Genomic DNA, 13,591 nt, shown 5'->3' with positions numbered 1-13,591 from the left:
AAACAGAATGGGAATCTCAGGCCAGTGGCATATTATTGGCATTAGAATCCTGATGTCAAAGAATTATGTCCACAAACATCTGTCTTGCTCACAGTATGATGGCAGTGACGTGCTATGATGTCTGCAAGGGGAGGCATTTATTGATATCTATTGATACAGTTAGTCTGCCTGTTGCCAGTCTATAAAAAGGACTCAGTCAGGTCACTAATGTTAGTTCATGCACTTCCTTACAAGATGACGTGACAGGGCAATAACCTAATGGTGAAGAATGACAAAACTCACATTATACAAACAGCACTTCAGATTGAAATCACTTGCATCTGGAATGCCAGAAGAACAAAATGGCAGATGTATACTTGTGCAAGGTTATACCAGAGCATAATGGATACAGGTAAAGGCATTGGTATGGTGACAGCTAGAGGAACTCTTGAAACTATATTTTAGCAAAGACAGGGTTGTTTCAGAGTTTACATTATATCATCTGTTTCTGAAAATAGAGGTGCATGCAAATAAATCATGTAGAAACCTTTTGTTTCTCGGCTTCAAAAGCATCACATATTTTAAGGTACTATATAGGTGGACTGCCAAAATTATTGATAAATGAAGTATGCATCATTTACCTGCATAGTTGTCAGACAGAAGATGAAAAATAAGAATCAGATTTATTGCAAGGATACTTCATGACTTTGCAAGCAGTGGTTCACAGCAAATTGTAACTGATGAGACACCCCCCAAAATTCTCTACCTAAGTTTTTGCCTGGCAGAAACTCTGCTATAAACTTTTTTCAGACTGCAGCAGTATACTAGTGATGTAATAAATCCTGGTAGTACTATATGCCAATCCAGGGCACCATCACCTCTTTCTTATGACCACTTCCCCAATTATTGCAGACAGTGTCAGTGCCTAGGCATGGAGGGATAAAGCCCTGACTACAGTCCAGGAGATCTGGGTTCGATTAGCAGCTCGGGCATCTGAGACATTGGTAAGGAAGGGTAGGCATTCCCTTCCTCAGAGGGTGCATGGGAGTTCCCATTAGTGATCCCTGCTGGAGGCAGAAAATGCTAATGTAAGATAGGCATAGTGAAAAGGGGGGAAATGGGTGGTAGACATGCCTGTGCTGTTTTGGAGCCTGGATGTACCACCACATATCCCTATTACATACCTTCTCATCAGATGCAACAATGAAGCTGCAGAAGTAGGGGTGAAATGGAATAGGTCACATAAATGGAAAAAATACACCCCCAACTGATGTTGATGGCAAGACTTCCCCCTTATGCCCTTGAGTTCCATGACTGACCCTAGCACAGATTAATTTAAGTAAGGAGTACTGGCATATCCAGAAATAAATCGGGCCACTAGGGTAGAAATGCCACAAATGAAGCAAGAGAGTGAAATGAGGTCCAAAAAAAAGACATTATTGCACACAGTGTTTCTCTTTGAAATCTAATCACTGAATTCCTTCAAATAAAACCACCAAAAGCCACAAGGAGATGAAAACGACTGGTCGTATTTAGGATTATAAACCTTAAGTGAACGCTTTTGTTTCAAAAGACTTCTTCAGAAAACAAGATACAAAACATAACACACCATCATACTATTTAAACAATTATTAACCAATAAAATCACATTTCCAATTTTTGTTTGTTTGTGTCTTTCGGCTTTTCCAGGCTAGGGGTCGCCACAGCGGACCTCCGGTCCGCTAATGATTGGTAGTTGATTTTTACGTGCCGAGTTACCAGCTCTGACGCCCAACCTTCAACGAAGGTACGCCCATTCACGCATATCTCCATACAGAAGATGCTCTAGCTGAGAATCGAACCGGACAGCATCTTACTGTGAGGCGACAACGAATCACATTTCCAATTAAAATACTTAATTATCTAATTATCTCATAAATTTAACCAAAATTAAACATATACACAAATACATAACTTTGTGTTTGTGTCTTTCGGCTTTTCCCGGTTAGGGGTTGCCACAGCGGAACTCCGGTCCGCTAATGATTGGCAGTAGAGTTTTACGTGCTGGCTTGCTGGGCCTAACGCACAACCTTCAACAAAGGAATGCCTGTTCACGCATGTCGCCACACAGAAGATGCTCTAACTGAGAATCGAACGGGCAACGTCTAACTGTGAGGCGACAACGCTACCACAGCACCACCACCGGAATATACACAAATACATAACTATTGCACTTAATTAATAAAATACACTCCTAAAAGGCTTGATGAAGCTATAAGTAAACATTTAATTCTTAATTTTTAACTTATTTTCTCCCAAAAAACATTTTTTTTAATTGTTTCATTTAATCCTGGAAACTTATCTGCATTTAATTTAATTTGCCATTCAGTCTCGATTATGTCTAACTTGTTTTTATAACACCCCCTCTCATATCCATAGGCACTTGTACTATCACTGAAAATTAAAATGTTTTATATTTCACACAATTCAAAATATGTTTATATAAGATCTTTAGTTTTAATGGACTACAGATGTTCTTTTATCTGCTTTTCCAACGTTCTAGGTGTCATTCCAATATAAAATGCAGAACACCCAGAGGACTTACTAACATAAACAACCCCTGCTGTTTTACATGTAACATCTACCTCCTCCTATCAGGAGATATTTATCCTAACCCTGGTCTTCTCACACCCTCCCTCCCCAAAACATATGTCCCTCCAAACCAACATGTTCCCATCAAACCCAAAAACCACATCTCATTTTTCTCAATGAATATCAGAAGTATACTCAATAAAACAAGTGATTTCTATGCCAGGGTTGCTAACCATACCCCTGACATCATTGCCCTGACAAAAACTGGCTGAAACCTTCTATCAGATAGAGACATTCTTCCCCAAGGGTATAATATACTTCGCCGTGATCGCCCCCCAAAAAAGGGGGGAGGTGTTGCTCTTATCTACTCTAACCATCTAACCTTCACTCATCTTAATGAACCCATTCCATCTTTCTCTCCTGCAGAAATCGTGGCAGCTAACTTTAAACTAAACAACTACACTACTATCACTGTGGTAGCCATTTATATTCTTGCAGGGGAGAATACTCCTCTACTAGAAAACTTACTCTCTTATCTTACAGAACACTACTCAAATGTAATTATCCTCCTTGGTGATGTAAATATAAATTGGCTAGCTCTAAATGACCCAAACTCTAACTCTCACATTAACTTACATGGCATTACACAACTTATATCAGTACCTGCACACTTTGACCACTCTCAAATTTCTAGTACTCTAATTGACTGGGTACTAGTCTCGAACCCTATCATATATCACAACCTTGAAACCTTATCCAACTCCCTTAGTGATCACTCTCCTATAAAAGTTACTAGATTCACTCCTCACTTCACCAGACCTCATAGATACATTACCCGTCGAAAACTATCCAACTTCTCCCCTGAAACTTTTAACACCCTTCTCTCCAGAATTAACTGGAGCCACCTTAAAGAGCTTATTCTAGATGAAGCAGTCCAATCTTTTAACACTATCTTTCTTGATATATTAAGCTCACTTGCACCTCTTCGTACTGTTATAAAAAATAAAATCCAAAATATCTCCATGGCTCTCTAAGACAACCTGCTCCCTAATGAGAAATAGGGACAGGCTGTGGAAAACCCAGATAAAGTATAAACTCCCTTCTAACTAGCAAAAGTACAAAGAGCTTAGAAACCACACAAAAAACAAATTGCTAAGGATAAAAAGGAAATTTACTTTAACCCTCCTACAGCTCTAAGATCTAATACCAAAAAATTCTGGAATTCAAGCAACCAACTATTGCACCCCGGTAACCCATTCTCCCCCAATCCCTATCCAAATAACACACCTGAAGACACTGCCACTATCTTTAATACCTTCTTTATAGAAACTTTTACTAAGATGGTCAAAACAAATCCTCTCTTATCTAAAGAATCCAATCACTCTGTCCTACCTTCAAGTCTCAACTTCTTTAAACCCTTTTCTTTCCAACCTATATCAACTACGTATATTAAATCCTTACTCTCCAAATTAAAACCATGCTCGACTTCTGCTGATAATATTCTTTCCTTATTTCTCCAGTTATCTGCTGATACACTTGTCTTTCCTGTATCTATCCTCATTAACCGCTCTATTACTGAGTCTAAAGTTCCATCTATCTGGAAAGAATTCTACTCGCTACCTATCCACAAAGGAGGAAATTCCCATGAAATCTGTAACTTTAGACCCATAGCCATCTTGTCTCCCCTCTCAAAAATACTTGAAAAATACATACACTAGCAGACACTTCAATATTTACTACAAGAAAATCTACTTACTCCTACTCAGCATGGATTCCGCCCAAAACACAGTACAACCACTGCACTGATCTCCTTTACTAACACTATATCCCTTGCTCGTGATAACAACAAACTGGTTTCCTGCCTATTCTTAGACCTTTCTAAAGCCTTTGATACTGTTTTACACTCTACTTCTGATTAAACTAGCTAATCTTAATTCCTCCTCTGATACTGTCACCTGGTTTTCTAGCTATCTCATAACCTAACACAATCAGTGAATTGGCTCTCAGCACTATCCCCTTCTCTCCTTATAACAATGGGTGTACCCCAAGGCTCCATCCTTAGTCATCTGTTATTTAACAAAACAAAACAAAAGTGACCACCATGGCTAAGGCTTCCAATTTTAATAAAACAGAAACATCAGTATAAAAACATACAGAAGGATAAGCGCTTTCACATAGTTGACTATGCTTCATCAGATCCTAAATAACACTGCTCAAGAGACACTTTATATACCATTGTGATACTAAAACAAGTAAACCAATTGCAGCTTATTAAACAATCAAATAATAACAATTAAAAACAGTTGGAACCAATAGAATAATCAGGACTTCTTGATTTTTCTGCTTCCCCTAACTACTAATTCAGGTTTTATACAGACAGCAGCATTAAGTCCTGGATATAAATGAACTTGCATTCTTAGAATCCATCTAAGTTCAGTTCTCTCTAAAATATTATTCTTATTGCCCCTTCTAGTGATTTTTAAGGGTTGCAACACCCTGAAACTAAAAATGTGCGCGTTATGCTCAATGACATGTTTGGCTAACGCATTCTGTGCATTCCTATTTTCAATATCATATAAGTGACCATAAATCCTATCCTTCAGATGTTTCACTGTCTTGCCTACATAGAAACAATTGCACTCATTACAATTAGTTAAATATGCTAGGTTTTATTTTCACAAGTGGCATGAAACCTAGGTGAACATTCAAAGTCTAGGTTGGGATGTTTAAAAACCTGAGACTTACTAATAGTACAGCACATCTTACAATTCAAACATGGAAACGTGCCGAAAGGCAAACTTTCCACTGATTTGCTATGACCATCTCTACAAAGCAATTGATTCAAATTCTTGTTGTTTTTAAATACAAAGGCGGGTGTATCCCCTATAATGTCAACAGTAACCCTGTCAACCATTAACAGATGCCAGTTGCGTTCAAGAACCTTTCGCATAAGTGAATTATCATTGGCATTCTTTGTCATAAAACAGACCTTCTCATTTCTATCTATTCTTCTTTTCTTATTAGAAATGACATTCACATTCCCATGGGTAGATTGACTAAAGGTGTCAGTCACTAGTACCTCATCTCTAATGGCCTTAGTCTTTATGGTAGCATAACCCCTGTCTCTAAACAGGGACTCTAGTGAATCTGCCTCAACATTCAAATCACCCTCATTCCTACATATCCTTTTTATCCTATTAAATTGTCCTTTAACAATCGTAGGAAAAACATGTCGTGGGTGCATACTACTATAATCAAGCAGACTGTTCTTCCAACAAGATTTTCGAAAAAGTGAAGTCTGAAAACCACCTGTGGCTTCTTTATGAATGGTGACATTTAAAAAATCTACCCTGTCCATAGAGGCTACCATGGTAAACTTTAAGAAGTCAGTCGTGGATTCTAAATATGTGATGAACTCCGATAAGAGGGGAACCCCCCCCCCATCCCATATAAAGAAAAACATAATCCACGAAATGTCTGTAAAACCTGATGTGTGAATTATAAACGCTGTTAAACATATGCTGTACTTCCCAATAATGAACAACCATGTTGACATAAGAATTCACACACAGGGTGCCCATAGCAACACCCCATTGTTGTAGGAACAGATTCTTAGTGTACAAAAAAAAAATTGTTAGTTAATATCAAGTCAAGTAATGTACAAACCAATACCACTTGATCTTTCTCCATATGGTGCTCATTGTTCAAACATGTCTAACTGCCTCAATACCATAATCATTGGGAATAGATGTGAATAGGTTTTGCACATCTAGAGTTACCAGTAAATATTCATTTCCTTCAGTATTGATATCAAATGTATCTAAATCATTCAAAAACTGAACAGTATCTCTTAGGACAGTGGGGATATTTTGCACCAAAGGTCCCAGTACACTTTCCACATAAACAGACAAATTTTCCGTAGTCCATTCCCCACCAGAGACAATAGGTCTCATGGGGGGGGGGGGCATTGTAAAGATTTGTGCACTTTGGGTAGACCCTTAATGTAGGGGATGACCGGATAGTCTATACTGAAATGTCGATACAAGATCTCATCTATCTGTCTACACATGAGAAGACCATACAGAGTATCTCTGATATTCAACATAATAGCTTCACACTGTGAAAAGTCAATCAACTTATATGTGGTACTATCATTCAGCATATCACGCATGGCTATATCATTAACTTACATGGCTTTACACAACTTATATCAGAACCTACACACTTTTAACAACTCTCAAATTTCTAGTACTCTAATTGACTGGATACTAGTCTCAAACCCTATCATATATCACAACCCTGAAACCTTATCCAACTCCCTTAGTGATGACTCTCCTATAAAAGTTACTAGATTCACTCCTCACTTCACCAGACCTCATAGATACATTACCTGTCGAAAACTATCCAACTTCTCCCCTGAAACTTTTAACACCCTTCTCTCCAGAATTAACTGGAGCCACCTTAAAGAAGCAGTCCAATCTTTCAACACTATCTTTCTTGATATATTAAACTCCCTTGCACCTCTTTGTACTGTTAGAATAAAATCCAAAATATCTCCATGGCTCTCTAAGACAACCTGCTCCCTAATGAGAAAAAGGGACAGGCTGTGGAAAACCCAGATAAAGTATAAACTTCCTTCTAACTAGCAAAAGTACAAAGAGCTTAGAAGCCACACAAAAAACAAATTGCTAAGGATAAAAAGGAAATTTACTTTAACCCTCCTACAGCTCTAAGATCTAATCCCAAAAAATTCTGGAATTCAACCAACCAAATATTGTACCCCGGTAACCGTTTCTCACTCAATCCCTATCCAAATAACACACCTGAAGACACTGCCACTATCTTTAATACCTTCTTTATAGAAACTTTTACTAAGATGGTCAAAACAAATCCTCTCTTAGCTAAAGACTCCAATCACTCTGTCCTACCTTCAAGTCCCAACTTCTTTAAACCCTTTTCTTTCCAGCCTATATCAACTATGTATATTACATCCTTGCTCTCCAAATTAAAACCATGCTCCACTTCTGCTGATAATATTCCTTCCTTATTTATCCAGCTAGCTGCTGATACACTTGTCTTTCCTGTATCTATCATCATTAACGGCTCTATTACTGAGACTAAAGTTCCATCTATCTGGAAAGAATTCTACTCACTAACTATCCACAAAGGAGGAAATTCCCATGAAATCTGTAACTTTAGACCCATAGCCATCTTGTCTCCCCTCTCAAAAATACTTGAAAAATGCATGCACTAGCAGACACTTCAATATTTACTACAAGAAAATCTAATTACTCCTACTCAGCATGGATTCCGCCCAAAACACATTACAACCACTTCACTGATCTCCTTTACTAAAACTATATCCCTTGCTCGTGATAGCAACAAACTTGTTTCCTGCCTATTCTTAGACCTTTCTAAAACCTTTGATACTGTTTCACACTCTTCTTCTGATTAAACTAGCTAATCTTAATTCCTCCTCTGATACTGTCACCTGGTTTTCTAGCTATCTCACTGACCTAACACAATCAGTGAATTGGCTCTCAGCACTATCCCCTTCTCTCCTTATAACAATGGGTGTACCCCAAGGTTCCATCCTTAGTCATCTGTTATTTAATATTTTTATAAATCTACTCTATACTTCTTGCCCCAGTCATCTCTTGTACAATATGCAGATGACCCAGTTGTATATTACGTTATCGAATTTTTAAAAGTTCGAACATCATATGGTCGAAGCCATATGATCGAACTTTTAAAAGTTTTAAAAGCTAAAAAAAATGAACAGAAAAAAATGTAACTGACCATTTTAAGCAGGGGGGCAAGCCCCCCCGAACCCCCCCACTTGTGGGGCTGTGACCCCCACACCCCCACTCTTTAAATATAGCAACTCTGAGATTGCACTACAGTGCAGGAAAGGGAAATCTTCCCATTCCACATTGTACAGAGATTTCCATTGAAACATTCAAACTTTTAAAAGTTTGATCATATGGTGTTGACCATATGACGTTCGAACTTTTAACAGTTCAATAAAGTAATATACACCCGATGACCCCAGAGTAATAACTATCTCTGACACTCCCTCTGATGTCTCAGACTCAAACTGCTTTCACATCAGTGGAATCCTGGCTTAAAACCAACAAACTTATCCTAAACCCTAAAAAAAAAAAAAAACTCCTTCTCTTTCTTCCAAAAACTCTTACCCATCTCAAATCTACTTTTACTATAATGTCTCTCAATAAAACTTCAATAGTAACTGAAACCAGTACCAAACTCTCAGGTGTCACTATAGATGACCAATTTAAATTTGACTTGCATATTAATAACTGCATCAGGAAGACCCATCAAAAATTAGGCCTCCTTTACAGAAATATAAAGTTTCTCACCAACAAATCTAAAGTAACCCTACCTTATACCTATCTATTACCCAGTCTTCTCTATGGTTCTCAAATACACACAGACCTCAACACTACACTCCTAGCAAAACTTAACTCAACTTATAACAAGATAGCTAGATTCTCTGCCCAAGATACTCATCACTGTGTCTCACTTAAACATTTAAACTGGCTGGAACTACCCAATCTGCTTCTTCTCTCTCACTTCCAGATTATACATTCTATATTATATCAACTTTCTACTGCCCTAGCCTATCTGCCTGTATATATCGCACTATTCCCCCACTCGATCGCTTTGCAGTTCTGACCAAGACTTACTATTTATCCACAAACCTAAGACTAAAATGGGTAGTAACCCTTACAGCTATCATCCTACCATTGCCTGGAACAAGCTTCCACTCCAAATCAGACAAATAACTCAACCCAAAAAATCAAATCAGCTGCAAAGGAATACTTAAAAACACTCTGGTTTTGCCTCTGCATACATCCCCCATAAACTGTCCTTCTCCATATAATCTGCCCTTTAGTTGACCACTATCCCTTACTTTGTCTTTCACTCTGCTCAGCTTTAATCACTTATTTCCTTACCTTGCCTATCACTTTCTATCTAACTTACCTTTTCCTGCCCCTTAACTTAACCCCTACAAACCTCCCCTTAATCAGCTCTAGTAAGTAACTAATGTTTTTATTGAAGTCACACTCTATTTACTGTAAGAATATAATTATATCTCATATTACCTGCATTAGAAATTATTACCTTTAAATATCTGTAACTTGTACAATGTTGTTAATACCAGCAAATATTGTAATTATGTCTGTAATTGCTTTTTTGTGTTGTACATTTCTGTGGAGCTTTTCTCCCTGGGCCTCCACTGAAAAGGGGCTATTTGCAGCTTAGTCAGACTACTCCTAGTCAACAAATGTAAAATAAATAAATAAATGCAAAGTGTTTATCTAATCATATAATGTAATCAATATGTTCAAATGTAATATATGAACTTACATGTATAAACCTGCATACTTTACATATTTCACACGTAAACATAGCTTTAGATTTAGTTGTATGTGGAATTTCTATGTTAGTATTATCTCTCTGCAAGTAATTTTTAAAACTAATATTTCTTTTATATATAAAATTTGGTATTGAACCAGTAGCTTTAAACAAATCTGGATTTCCTTCTAAAATATTTCAGTTCCTCTTTAATATTTCTTTGATTTCACTGCTATCAACAGACATATGTAACATAAAATGTAGACTATGTTGTAATACAGAACTATCTTTTATTTCTGTAGTAGAAGTTAGTATTATCTACAGTAACATCAATAACTAACAAAAGGAACAACATCAGTAACAACAGACACTCTGCTCACTGTACTTATATCACTCTCTTCTATTAATAGAGGTTTATACAGTATATATCTATTATTGCTAATTTCTTTAGCTATCTTAAATAACAAACTTCTATCGTATACCCTTTGATTAAATAATGAAATAATATTTAAAAGTTCTTGTTTAAACACTTCATCTGAGGTGGTAAGCCTGGAGGCTCTAATAAACTGACCTCTAAGGATATTATTTTTTTATAAACTTTGGATATCCACTATTATAATGTAAATAATTGTTGGAAAATGTAATCTTCCTATAAATCCTTTAGGAAAAGTGATGATGTTAAAACTATCAAGATAAAAATTTCAACAAAACACAAATTAAAGGTCATGCTGCTAAATGCTAGGAGTCTAAACATGAAACTGCACTCATTGCAAGCATTCCTAACCCTGGAAAATCTTGTCATCGGTGTGGTCACAGAAACCTGGTTCAAAGCTGCGGAGAGCACCCCAGCCTTACCTGGTTACTCATCCTATCATACATTCAGACCCCAAACTGTGGGTAGTAAAGCCAAAGGAGGTGGGGTTTCATTATATATTAAAGACATACACACCTCAAGGCTGGTCAAACAGTATGACGCACAGGAGACACTCCAGGTGCAGTTAACTATTAACAACACCCCTATACAAATAATAGCTAGCTACCAGCCCCCAAATCTGACCCAAGATGCCCAAACTGCCTATCTAGATCTCTTTGAATCTATCAAGATTAAGCCCTTTACTCTGATCCTGGGTGACTTTAACTACCCAAACATAGACTGGAAAAACAACTCTTGCCAGAACACAAATACCCAGAGATTCCTCGATTTTGTAAATGCAAATGCTTTTGAACAGCTAGTTGATGCCCCCACAAGAGGTGATAATATCTTGGACTTGGTATTAACCAACATGAGTAGCCACTGCAGCATCCCTGAAGTATCATCCTCCCTTGTAAGATCCGACCATAAAGCAGTCATGTTTGAAGTCATCATCTCCCCTGACCTCCCTCTAGCTAGGATCAATCAAAAAACTTCTACTCCAAAGCTGCTTACAGCCTCCTGAGGGATGGTATAAACAGCTTCACAGATCCCTCCCCCCTCTATAGGAACTGGCACCAGTATCCAAAACTATACCAAATTACTATACGGACATTTATATAGATGCACGGAATCAGGAATACCTGATAGGACTAAATCACCCTCAGCAAGGAAGAGTAAACCTGTCTGGTGGACATCTGCAATAAATAAACTCTATAACAGAAGAAAAAAATTGCTGACCAGGACCAAGAAGGGTGCCCAATTGGAAACAATCTCTCCTTAGCCTAAACAAGCAAATAAGAGCATTAGTGAAATCCTCCAAATCAAACTTCGAGTCCAAATTGGCCACATCTGCTAGAGACAATCATAAGGCCTTATTCACAAATGTCCGTAATCTTAAAGGTAGCACCCAGATCTGTTCAGAACTGGTGGTCAATGACACCACATATACAAATGCTGTAGATATTGCAAACTTGCTGGCTGACAGATTCAGCAAATATTTCACCCCTCTGTCCTCCCATCAGTAAATCGGGACATTCCCAGTATCTGCCCCCTTCCCATTATTATCTAGGGATCAGGTCATCACTGCTCTCTCAAAGGTAAAAAATACAGCCTCCATGGGACCCGATAACATCCCAGGCTGCATCTTACATGAACTCAGGCAGGAATGTGCAACACCATAAAGCGCCCTATTCAACCAAAGTTTGAGTACCGGCTTTGTCCCAGCTGAGTGGAGGACAGCCACTGTCATCCCTTTACACAAAGGTGGAGCATCCACTGATCCAGGAAATTATAGACCCATAAGCCTAACTAGCTTGATCTGCAAGGCCATGGAATGGATTATCATGGACCTCATAAACAAGGACATTGGCAATCTCCAAATACTCAATCCCATACAGTTTGGCTTCATCAATATGAGGTCATGTCTCTTAAATTTGGTCGACTTTTTTGAGACAGTCACCAAAGCCACTGCCTACCTTGACCTGGCCAAAGCCTTTGACACTATTCCCCACTCAGGTATAATAGATAAACTCTCTCAACTAGGCATCAATCCATATGTTACCAAGATGGGTAGCCAAGTGGCTCACTGATAAACCCACCTAGTCAAAATAGGGAAAGCCACCTCAAGCAGTAGACCCGTATCGAGTAGCATACCCCAGGGTTCGGTCTTGGGGGCCTCTGTTATTTGGGATATACTTTTCTGAGGTACAGGCCAAAACCAGTGGGCTATGGATGGCCAAGTTTGGAGATGACTGCAAGTTGGGAGCTGTCATCAATTCCCCTAGTGACATGGACATCCTCCATGAGGGTCTCACCCAAACAAATGACTGGTGCCAGAAACATGGCCTCAAGCCGAATACAAAAAAATACATCATCATCCCCTTTGGGGAGAGATGTCCCCACAAATTATCACATTAGTAACAACGTTCTAAGCACACAGTCAGTCGTGAGGGATTTGGCATCCAGATTGGTAGCAGCTTGACTTTTGACCATCATGTTGCTTCCATTGTACGGAAATCTTTCTACATGGCCCACCTCATAAGTAAGGGTATCTCATCCAGGGACAAGGAGATCATAACATCCATGTATTCTTCCCTTATAAGACCCTTTATTGAGTACAATGCCCTATTCAGCATGTACCTAGCAAGGCACATGCAGCAGCTAGAGAGACCACAGAGGTTCCTCACCAGGAGAATCCAGGGCCTCAAAAATCTACCATACACAAGCTAAAAGCCCTATGCCTCTACTCTGTTTCATACAGACTCCTCAGAGGTGACTTCTGTCTGGCATACAAGGTTATCTCGGACCCTGCCTTGATGAGACTGATGCATATCTGCAAGTCAAGCTCCAGTTGACTAACCCACACACGTGGCCTCAACCTAGTCTGTGACATCAATAGGACTTGCTGGCAGGACAAATTTGTGACCCAGAGACTCCCCCATCTATGGAATAAACTCCTTCTTCATGTCAAGCAGAGTACCTCTCTAGCCCTTTTTAAGTGCAGTCTGTATAACTGGATGGGTAATAAAAAATACACCCCTGGGATTCCACCCGTGTCCCTGATGGACAGGGGCATTGGGTGCTGATTTGTCTATGCATGGGCTTAACTTTTGGCTAGGCTTATAAGAGCTTCAGGGCCAGTAGCCTAGTAACTTCCTATGATCCTATGATCCATTTTTTCTCACATAAATGCCAATCTAGCAGGACATCTAAAACATGATCACTAACAGTAAACTGTAAGAAGCCAGA

The sequence above is a fragment of the Protopterus annectens genome, chromosome 14.part0, assembly GCF_019279795.1.
Source record: "Protopterus annectens isolate FY-2018-M chromosome 14.part0, PAN1.0, whole genome shotgun sequence".
Lineage (NCBI taxonomy): Eukaryota > Metazoa > Chordata > Ceratodontiformes > Protopteridae > Protopterus > Protopterus annectens.
This window is presented reverse-complemented; position numbering follows the sequence as displayed.